Raw genomic sequence first — 11,836 nt, forward strand, 5'->3', positions numbered from 1 at the left:
GCATGCCTCCTTATTTCTCCCCCAAATAAAGGCTTATCTCTGGGTCAGGCCTGGAGTGCCAGTCTAATCAAGTCAGAACCGCGACCAGATGACCCTGCTGAAGCCTGGGTCAGAGCACCCTGGAAACTTAGGGTTCCCTAAACATTTGACCATATTTGCTTTGTGCTGTGTGATATCTTCACTGTGAGATTTTGAGGGCAAGGCAAGGCCAGCGCGTTTGTTCTTCTTTTGTTTTTGTTTTGGAGAATCTTTATTGGGATATAATTTATACAATTCATTCATTTAACATGTACATGTCAGTGGTGTTCAGTATATTCATAAGGCTATGCAACCGTCATCACTAGTTAATTTCAGAACATTTTCATCACCCCCAAAAGAAACCTCATCCCCTTCAGCAGTCACTCCTCATGACCAGCCCCTGATAGTCCCTAGTTTACTTTCTATCTCTAGGGATCTTTCTATTCTAGACACTTCAGGTAACTGGAAGCATACCATTTGTGGCTTTTGCATCTGGCTCATCCATGTTGTAGCATTTATCAGCACTTCATTCCTTTTCATGGCAGAATAATACCCCACTGTGGACTGGCATAGCCCTATCTCTGCATTGTGCCTGGCACATGGGAAGCATGCATGATGGTTTCTTAGGAAATAGTCAACTGATGATATTCTTCTTTATATTCCTCTTTTCAGACAACCTAGTCATTAGAAAAATATAACATTTTAATTATCTTCACTATTCTCACTGCAAGTATTCCAAACTCACATGAACCAGATTGCTAACTTCCAGTCTCCTCCCATTCCAATTTATTCTCTGCTCACTGACAAGATTTAGCTTTGTAAACAATGACTTTACGTAGTCAGATCCTCGTACAAAAACCCCTAGTGGCTTGAACATCATATATGTGGTTTCTGTTTTCATGAAGCTTATAGTCATTAGGCAAGTAATCACAGGAAGAAATAAGTAATTGTACATTATAGAACTTATCTACCTATCTATCTATATAGATACAGATATAGGTATGTTTTAATATTTTTGTTGACTAATTCTGTGCCATTTGTGGATCCGTTTCTATTAATGGATACTATCCCATATTATTGCTCATATTTACCTGTTTCTTTGCATGCTTGGCAATTTTTTATTTGATGCCATGTATTCAGAATTTTACCTTACGGGGTGTTGGATGTTTTTGTGTTCTTATAAATATAATTTAATTTTGTTCTAAGATGCAGATGAGTAATTTGGAAACAGTTTGCCCCTTTTGAGACTTGCTTTGAACTTTTGTTAGGCAGAACTCAAAAAGCCTTTAGTCTAGGGCTAATTTTACCACACTACTGAAACAATACTGTTCTGTGTATTGTGTACTTTAAATACCCCCTGAATTATAAGGATTTCCTCTCCGGTTGGTGGGAAAGCATACTATTTCTGGCTTTATATACATTTTAAAAGTTGTTCCGCTGCTTCTTTGGGTGGTTTTTTCCTCACATACGTGCACTGAGCTGTACTAGCTGAAGACCTTCACATGTTGAGCTCTTAAGCTCCCTGCCTCACACCCTCCCCCCTACCCCATGCAGCTATGTATTCAGAGAGAGAGTCTATGACCTGTCTACATTGCATTAATGTACAATTCACTGCCAATTAGGACTCTTCCCACTACAAGGGACAGAAAACACACAGCTTGGCTTAAACAAAACTGGAATTTGTTCATTCCCACATGGAAATGTCCAGGAATGGTTGTTTTCATGCACAGGTTGATTCCGGGGCTCACATGATGCCACCAAGAATAAATTTCACTCTCTCTATTGCTTGGGTCTTCTCTGTTGGCTTTAATTCTTAAATTTGTGTGTTAGTCCCTGGTAGCTCCAAAAACTGAGCATGTCCACTTCTGACAGTTGTGGCAAAAGTGTCCTTATTTACATCTGATTGGCTTTGACGGGGTCATGTGGCCAGGAGGATGTCATGCTCTGATTGGCTAGGCCTGAGTCACATGCCTCATCCCTGGAGCCAGCATAGAGCTGCTTTTAATGCCTCAACCTGGAAGGATACCAGCTATTTTTGCCCACATCTATTGACCAGAACAATTTTCATGGCCCCAACAAGTTTAAAGAAGACTGGGCGCGGTAGAGGAGCCAATGGAAGATAGGATGACCACTAACTTTCTGTCACCACCGTCTACATATCAATCATTTGGGAAATCCTTACCAAATTCTCATATTAAGTAAAATACCCTATTGTCTGAAACTTGCTCTAACATACTATAAAAAAGGTGGAGGACTGAAAGATAAAAGAAGATTGACAAGATGTTGTGAAACTATTAAAGGTGGATGATGAGTACATAGGAATTCATAATATTGTTAGATTTTTGTGAATCTTTGGAAATTTCCATTATAAAATGTTTTGAAAAAATAAAAGAAGAAACACTGACTCAGGGATCTCTTGTTGAGCCAGAGAAACATAAGGAAATAAAATGGGTGTTATTTTTAAGCTGCTAAGTTTTGGAATGACTTGTTATAGAGCAATAGACAACAGATCAGATAGTGTTATACCCACAGGCCCTTGAGTCAATGGTTAAGACTTTAAAATGTGTTTTCTCTCTCCTTTTAAAATTTTTTTTTTAAAATCTCTAGGTTGCACATCTTAGAAATGGTAAGAACTGAGTCTCAGATGTCTCAAAGTTAAAAAAAATATATCAAGCTATATTTCCCTCCAAGGAGAACTTTATTCACTCAGCTTTGGTTTTATCTACTTTTATGACATCTGAATTGCACTAGGATGTGATTTAATTTTGGGTTTGGAACAGAGTTTATATTGGCATTGGGGGAGTTTTCCTGAGAGATCAACTTTCAAGGAAACATATATTGAAATTCAAGGGAAAGTATGATCCAAGCTAGTGTGATTTCAAAAACAGCAGAGTTCAGTCACCAAAGCACTAACCATCCCCAGCTGATGTTGATGATATTTACTTCTTCTGGGATTCACTCAAGACCCCCATGAGGCAGGCATAATATTACCAGTAGATGCTCAGGACGGAGGTGATGAAAATAGGATTGCATGGGAAAACTGTTGACTTGTGCTAGTTTCTTACCAACCCCGTTAGGGGTATAATGTTCTGCAGAATCACACTCAGAACCTAAATTTTAATGAAGCAAAGCCTCCCTTTTGTCACCTTCAGTGGGTCAGGAAGAGACAATGGCTATTTCCCAACCATTCAGTTCTGAGTCTCTGCATGAAGAGAAGTTGGAAAGAGAAACTTGCATTCCCCAGGAAACTGTGTATGTGTCCCGAAGCAGACGAAAGCTGTCATGAATTCCTGAACTACACCAGTGGGTGTGAGCAGCATTGGGAATGATTTATTTGCTAAACTGCTGTTTTTAAAAAGTGAAGCTGCCTTTGCTACGGACTGAATCTTGGCTGTGTGATCCAGTCTCAGAAAGAATCATGCATTAAAAGGCATCACTTTGGGGAGTGCCATATTTATCTTCAAATCGCTCGGTATATCTAGCTGAGTTTACAATCCAGAATCTTTGACCCTAGGTAATTATTTTCCAAATGTATTTTAACTAAGAATAACTATTTCCCCCCTGTTTCAAAAAGGCCATATTAATTTTTAAATACATTTTTTATTGATTTCAGAGAGAGGAAGCGAGAGGGAGAGAGAGAAACATCAATGATGAGAATCATTGATTGGCTGCCTCCTGCGCACCCCCTACTGGGGATCAAGCCCGCAACCTGGGCATGTGCCCTTGACTGGAATTGAACCTGGGACCCTTCAGTCCCCAGGCTGACGTTCTATCCACTGAGCCAAACCAGTGAGGGCTAAATTTATTTTTAAGTGATGTAGTTCACATTTTTTTCTACTAAAAATACTTATGAATGAGAAGAAAACATTTACCAGGAGAGAAGGCTGAGGATGATATGAAGGTTAAAGGGACAAGACAGGCAACTTGTTCAAACCTGAAAGCCTGCTCACAAAGAGTAAGTGAAGCAGCAGGAAGCCGTTCAAGAGAAATTCAACAAGAGAACTTGACCAGCTGTTTCTCCATGTAGGGATCTGAACCCAGGGCTGTTGTTGATTTAGAAAACAATAAGGCACAATCTGGCTGGTGTGGCTCAGTGGTTGAGCATTGACCTATGAATCAGGAGGTCATGGTTCAATTCCCAGTCTGAGCATACGCCTGGGTTGTGGGCTCAATCCCCAGTGGGGGGCAGCCAATCAATGATTCTCTCTCATCATTGATGTTTCTATTTCTCCCTTCCACTCTGAAATCAATAAAAATATATTAACAAAATAAATAATAAGCCACAGCCCCATCCTCAGGAACTGACAATCTACATAGGCACGGAAAATCTCTAGGTTGCACATCTTAGAGATGATAAGAACTGAGTCTCAGATGTCTCAAAGTTAAAAAAAAATCTCTAGGCATAATGCATCTGAAAAGATAAGAGCAATGCAACAGGCAAATAAAAATACAGGACATATGTGTGACACCACAATAGTACACGATAAATATAAAATGAGTGTATGGTGTATGCTACAGGAACTCAGATGGAGCGGAGATTGTTGAAGGCCTTGGCCTGGGGGAAGATTATAAATGTTATGCAGCTAGGGAAATATTTGGATCCTGAAGAAGGGACAAGATCTGGAAGAGCTGAAAGGAATGGGGGAGGTAATTCATTTTGGAACAGGACAAAGGAATTGGTATATGGAATGAAGCAAGAAAGCATATGCATGAGCACTTTTTAAAAAATACATATTTTTATTGATTTCAGAGAGGAAGGGAGAGGGAGACAGAGATAGAAACATCAATGATGAGAAAAAATCATTGATCGGCTGCTTCCTGCATGCCTCCCACTGGGGATTGAGCCCGCAACCCGGGCATATGCCCTTGACTGGAATCAAACCCAGGACGCTTCAGTCCACAGGCTGACACTCTATCCACTGAGCCTGATCGGCTAGGGCTGCATGAGCACATTTGAAGACAGTGGTAGAAGAGTTTCATTAGAATTAAGGTGTGTGTTGATGGTTGTTGGGCAATGAACTGTATTGGAGCCTATGGTGGCTCTTACTGGTCAAGGTGTTTGAGATACAGTCTCTTGATCTTATATAAATCTTTGGGTGTCTTCAAACACCTGTTAAGATGCTGCAAAGAATCAGGATTATGCAGGGTCTTGATGAATGAACAGAAACTTTCAAAGAGTTATCAGCTGTAATAAAATCCATCACTCTTTCCACCTTTGGACTGAAAAAAGTAATTAAAAACTCAGCTGATCTATTTAATTTGGGTCAACTTGAGAACCTTTCTACCAAGATATGAACTTGGTTCCATAATCTAAATTTAGGTTTCTCTTACACAAAACGGGGCATAAAGAAATTAAACACTACTATTACCACACTCCCCCACCAAACTCAATTGTGTGTGTACAAATGTATGCATGTGCACTCAAAATATTTAACATTCAGAAGGCAATATAATACACATATCCTATATAATAAAAGCCTAATATGCTAAGTGTCCAGTAGTCTGGTCATCCATTCAACCAATCAAAGATTAATATGCTAATGATATGCTAAGGCCACTCAACTGGTCACTATGATGTGCACTGACCACCACGGGGCAGACAGTTGACGGGTCGACCAGTTGCTATGATGTGCACTGACCACCAGGGGGCAGATACTCCGACTGGTAGGTTAGCTTGCTGCTTGGGTCTGGCCAATCGAGATTGAGTGAGATGGGCCAGACATGCCCTGGAGCCCTCCCATGGCCAACCTCATGCGTCCCTCCCCAGCTCTGATCATGCACCAGTGGGGTCCCTCGGCCTGGCCTGCACCCTCTTGCAATCCGGGACCTCTCGGGGAATGTCGGAGAGCTGGTTTTGGCCTGATTCCGCAGGCCAGGCTGAGGGACCCCTCTGGTGCACGAATTCATGCACCAGGCCTCTAGTTTATATATAATACATGTACAACATATATGTATTATAGCATTGCTTATTGAGTGATTTAAAAGGAGGTGTAAATTCTTTATCAAATCAATTCTAATAATTTTCAAATAATTTGCTGATAATCAGAAATGGTGATTATAATCTTTTGTTTGAAGTGACTGTCATCCAAAAAATAATGCCCTAATTTGAACCTTGATTTTATGAAAGAAACTGTTTCCAAATTACTTCACTGAATTCTGGGCCATTATGTCCTCAGTGCCCAGGTGTTGTGTAGCAGCAAAAGGCAACTGGATGGCCCACCTGCAGTTTGGGGTTGGTACACACCTGGGTGTCAAGGCTTTCCATGGGGCCTGGACCTGGAGATCCTGTGTCTGGGACTCAGTGACACTGTTGCCTTCCCTCTCCCCCACTACTCACAAAAGGTGGCCCTCGGAGCAGATGGCGGGGAGATGCATACACCTGCTTCCTCACGTGTGTAGCCAGTGTGAACCTCATCATCACTAGGCTTGTGTTTAATGAAGTTGTACAAGAAGTGACTGTAGCAGGGCTTCCATGTAGTGAGCAAGGAGGGCTCCGACTTCTGCTCTGATTTCAATAGGAAGGATCTCTACCTATAACTGACTTCAGAAGAACTCTAACAACTATAATAAGAGAGAACTCAGGCATAGACAGACCTCTATTTTCTTAAGTCAAGGGTTGGCGCAAATGTGCACAAAGGTGAACATACACACTTCTGGCTATAGAGAGAGCGACCTTGTCCCAGGAGAAGAGAATGCAGGCTGGACAAGCTTCAGACTTTAAAAGGGGTCACCTTTTTTTTTTCAATTAGGAGACTATATTAGAAACTCAGTTATCTATGTTTAGAAAATAGAATATGGTTTTATGTATAGAATATTTTGAAGTAACTCATCATCTTTATAAAATCCCAAGTGAAATACAATTTGGGAGAGGGTATTATTTTAAATAAATATTTGGATTAAGTGCACCCTTTTTGCTATAAATGTCAAGGTCAGGTGCCCAGGTAAACAGCTTCCACCTCAACATTCTATAACCATGAAGTCTATTACTATCTAGGTACACCAAATATTGTTAATATCTGAGTTAGCTGACCAAGGATTATGGCAGAGAGGTTCAAGCCTTACAGTGCACAGTGATCACCAAAGAAGGTTGTTAAAAGTGCAGATCTTGGGTCCCGCCCCCGAGACTCTGACTCAGCTGGAAGAGCTCCAGAATCTTCATTTTTAGCAAATGCCTACAGCATTCTACTGCCCATGTGACTCTGCACTATATGTTAAGAAACACTAAATTAGGGCTTTGTTTCAGGAGATCATAACTGAATGAAAGAGGGAGAATTTAAGAGTATAGGGCCAAGGGAAGATAATGATGGTATTCTTGATATCTAAATCAAGAAATGAAAACATCATTGACTAGCTTCTCTTTTCCCAAGAGTTGCCCAAACATGCCAGAGTTCTCCAGAAGTTGTGAAAAACAGGAAGCTACTCAGGTTAGCTTCTCACAAATTTATAGTTGGATTAAGACAGAGGTCATTATGACAGAGATAGCAGGCAGGGAGAGGGGTGAGTGGGGTTGTTATCCAGCCATTCTCTTTACCTCCAAAACTATTATCATCTATGAATGAAATGAACAGACTGCCGATTTTGAGCCTAGGTTATTAACCAAGTAGTTAAATTTAATAAAATCTCAGACTAATCCAGACAATTGGTGGCCAACTGGCAACTTTCTCATTAAGGTCTTACATTATATTTATTTTTATAACAGGCTGATGTATTCAAAATCAATTACTAAGCATACTAAGTGAATACTAAGCATGAGTCAGAAAAAAATGAGCTAGATTTACATGTTGCAACATGGATGGGTCTCAAAAACAGAAGACTGAATGAAAGAGGTAGGGTACCGATGAGATAGAGAAATACCATTTATATATATAATAAACCCACACAAAACACTGCTACCTATTTTTAAGGCTGAATACACAGCTACATAAAAATACGAAAGGTGGGAAATGCATTAAACAAACTAAAGCGAATGTCTATGTTAAAGGAAAGAAAAGTGAGATTGGAGGTGGAGGATAAAACCACACCTAACCAGGAACTCGCAAGTCGATCAATGGTGATTGTGTATCTTAAGTTGAGGAGAATGATGGGCTCAGCTGTGGGCCTCTGAGGGACAAATGAAAAATGTTAAATAACTTGATCCCTGTCATTATGGAACTGCAGTTCAGTGGGAGGTAGATGCACAAAATAAGAAAAGACATAATTAAGTGTTAGGAGGTACCAGTGTATACTATGATAGCTCAGAAAACAGGAAAAAAAAGGGGGGGGGGGACAAAAAATTACAGGACATTTTAAGGAAAACTGAGAGGAATAAAACAAATGTTCTCTTGTGTCTGGTGTCTGGATGCATTCCATTGTGTGCTTATCTTTGGAAGCCCCTTAATTTCATAGTTTTCTCAAAGGTGTGCAAGAATTAACACCGGTCTAGACCCCTCCAGCCCTACCCCAGTTCCCAAAGACTGTTTTGTTTACTTGGTTCTTTTCCAAATGCATAGAAGATACGATAGGACTTTGCTTAGAACTTTTCATTTATTTATTCTTGTTCATTTTCTTTTTTAAAAAATATATATTTTTATTGATTTCGGAGAGGAAGGGAGAGGGAGAGAGAGAAACATCAATGGTGAGAGAGAATCATTGATTGGCTGCCTCCTGCAAGTCTGGCACTGGAATCGAGCCCGCAACCCAGACATATGCCCTGACCGGGAATTGAACCGTGACTTCCTGGTTCATAGGTGATGCTCAGCCACTGAGCCATGCCGGCTGGGCTGTTCTTGTTCCTTTTCTCCCACTTGCTTTTATAGTGCTCAGGCTCCGCGAGGTCAGGCAATATTTGCAGAACTTTTCTAATACCGAAGTGTACTCTTCTACCTCACATTGGTTAAGGTAACACTAACTGCTATGGTAGAGGTGCCCCCAATATCACAGGCTTAAAACTCAAATCACAGTATAATGATGGTTCTCCTGGGCTGCTGGCTCTCTTCCATGCTGTGACTCAGAAACTCAGTTTCCTTCAATCTTGACCCTGTGGCATGTTATGCATATGGCCTCATGTGCCCTGGGCATCTCTTCCATTCCAGCCAGCTGGAAGAGGAAAAGGAGATGGAAAACCATGCTTGGGAAGTTTAGATGGGCAGGACTGGAAGAAGTGGTACATCATTTCCTAGTCCCATCTCATTGGCTGGAACTCCGTCATATTGCCGACAGGAAGGTTGGGAGAAGTAATATATCGTTATGCTAGGTACATGGGAAGATGAGTTGGCCAAAAGACTCCTATTTATTCACTGATTTTTTTGCACCTCATTCAAAAGAAGTGTAGAAATAGGGATTGATAAAGGTAGTAGAAAACCGACCTTTGATTTAACTGGATATAGCTGATGTATGTAATCAGAAGCTGGATAAAGAACCTTAGTGTGTGCTTTTAAAGACTTCCTCACCAACATTCATTGATTATAAAACATGGACATCTGCATCAACAGAACAATTGTATGAGTTGGGAGGGCTAGAAAGCCTTTACCCAAAAAATATTCTGGTATGTGGCCAAGAGGGACAGTGGTCAGCTTTGCACCTCTCTTCTTTCAACTGCCCTTTATGATTTCTCTGAGTCAGTAGAATCTTACAATCTTGATTAGATTTTTTAGATTTTTATCCCTGACCTTGCCACACCTTTGAGACTTGCTCAGCCCTTTAGGCCTTAGCTGATATTTTTTGGACTACACTTCTTGACAGCCCATAATTCTCTGCCTAATTGTTTCAGCCCTAGCTGTGCTTATGTAAATTTTCCTTCTATCTTGTTTGAGTCAGTTACCTACTAAATAGCCAAATTCTGGGTAGTGGTATATTCTCATTAGTATTATTTTGTTGCTATCTTCATCTCAAGGTGATTATAATATATTAATAGTCAGGATTTCTATGTGAAATCCCCACAAAAGAGCTTAACATTTTATCCCACATATATTTGCATCTCTATATATAAAAGCCTAATATGCAAATTGTCCCCTCGGGAGTTTGATCACTTGCTGTGATGTGCACTGACCACCAGGGGTCAGCACGGAACGAAGGAAGGCCCTGGCCGACAGCCGGGGAAGGGAGGCCCCAGTGGCAGCTGGAAGGCCCTGACTGGCCCTGATCACTGACTAGGCCTAGAGACCCTACATAGGGGCCTCTAGTATATATATAATCGCGTATTTATGGGACATAGGCTCCAGTGTCCCTGCCACGTGTTTAGGTATTTTTTTCATCATACTTGGTTACTACTCAAAATGCTCTGGAGGGAACTGAGGCAAGTTTTTAACTCAGGTCTAGAAAAGTCAGAGTGACTAAGTAAAAACTTTTCCTTAGGATCACCTGGTGTTTGAAATGTGTTATCGTCAGATGATCAATTTATGATGCAAATATTGCTAATATATCTTTTCCCCACACATTTACATGATCTGATCAATAATAGATAGTGCAATAATTTTTTTCCCTTTGATTTATAAAGGCCAGGCATTGACAGGCTATATAGCCTGCAGGTCAAATTTGGCCTGCTGCTTATTTTTGGTGAATAAAGATTTATTGGAACACAGTAAGGCTCATTCCTGTACATATTATCTCTGGCTGTTTTCATACTACAGTGGCAGTGTTGAATAGTGTGGCAAAGACTACATGGCCTCACCCCCTGGCAATGGGCAAGGAGACACCTGATTGGTGGTGTTGCTCTTATATCAATCAGGGGCAAAGCAGATGTACAGTCCTTAGTTCATCCTAGCTTGATGCCTGTGTCGGTGGCCAGAGTTGTTTCATGCCTGAGGCACATAAAAAAAAAAAAAAAAGACTACATGGCCTCAAAGCCTCTAATGGAGAAAGTGTGCTTACCCCAGCTTTAGGAAAATGCATGGAAAGCTTGTATATAATTCCTAACACAGAATAAATGACCAATAAATGTGAGTTTTCTAGTCCAATCTTCCTTTGCTTATATCATTTCTTCTACCTGGAATGCATTGATTTATTCATTTATTTATTCATTTACCCGCAAGCATTCATGAGGTGGCAGGCACTGCTCTTGGCTCTGGGCCAGTAAAGATAACACATAGAGTTTCTGTCCTCATGGAGCTCATTTTCTATTGGAATGGGGCAACAAAAGACAGGTGAACAAGTAGATATAGAACATCTCATGATTAGGGCCATGAAGGTGAATAACGCAGGGTACAGGGCTTCCCTGTTTAATTCCTGCTCATACTGCAAGGTCTGGCTCATGCCCAGTTTCCTGCATGCGAACATCCTGGTCTCCACATGTGGTCTTTGCTTCTTTCCCTCCCTGTTCACTCACAGCTCTTGTACTTTTAAGGCATGTATGTCATTCTACTTTGAACTGGAGTTCTTTGTGGATGTTTTTCTTCTCAAAGGTAGATTGTGAGGGCAGAATAACAAAGGCAATGTAGCAATTTTTGTTTCTAAACAGCAGCTAACACAGTGCCTGAAATTTGCTACGAAATTGGCCAATCAATTTAAGCCAAATCTTGGGTCTAGTAATGGAGGTTTTCAGTACGCAATAATTGGATGCATTCCCCCAGAGCCTGCGTATTCCTGATTTGTGGCCATCTCTGTGGCTCATCACCACTTACACTGATAGAAGGGAATTTCCCAGGAGCTAAGATCCCTCAGGCATTAACTACACCCACAGGCCCATTTGGACCGTAAGTTTGATCTTTTCTCTTGATATAGAAATCGGATAAAAATCTTCTTAATTGGTTATTCCCTAAATTTCCCCCAGCAAGGAGGAAAAAAAAATCCAACCAAGCACCAAGTAAAAGGGAGAAAGGGAAGAAGTTGCACAAGTAGTTAC

At 40.7% G+C, this 11,836-nt stretch overlaps 1 long non-coding RNA gene and 1 pseudogene across 1 annotated transcript in view; both read left to right on the forward strand.

Annotated features, from left to right (window-relative positions):
* LOC129150996 (uncharacterized) overlaps positions 1 to 11,836 on the forward strand; it is a 200,672-nt gene that overhangs the window by 169,204 nt on the left and 19,632 nt on the right. The window lies entirely within an intron of this gene.
* On the forward strand, positions 10,665 to 10,809 carry LOC114234040 (small nucleolar RNA SNORA48; annotated as a pseudogene).

The sequence above is a fragment of the Eptesicus fuscus genome, chromosome 12, assembly GCF_027574615.1.
Source record: "Eptesicus fuscus isolate TK198812 chromosome 12, DD_ASM_mEF_20220401, whole genome shotgun sequence".
NCBI lineage: Eukaryota > Metazoa > Chordata > Mammalia > Chiroptera > Vespertilionidae > Eptesicus > Eptesicus fuscus.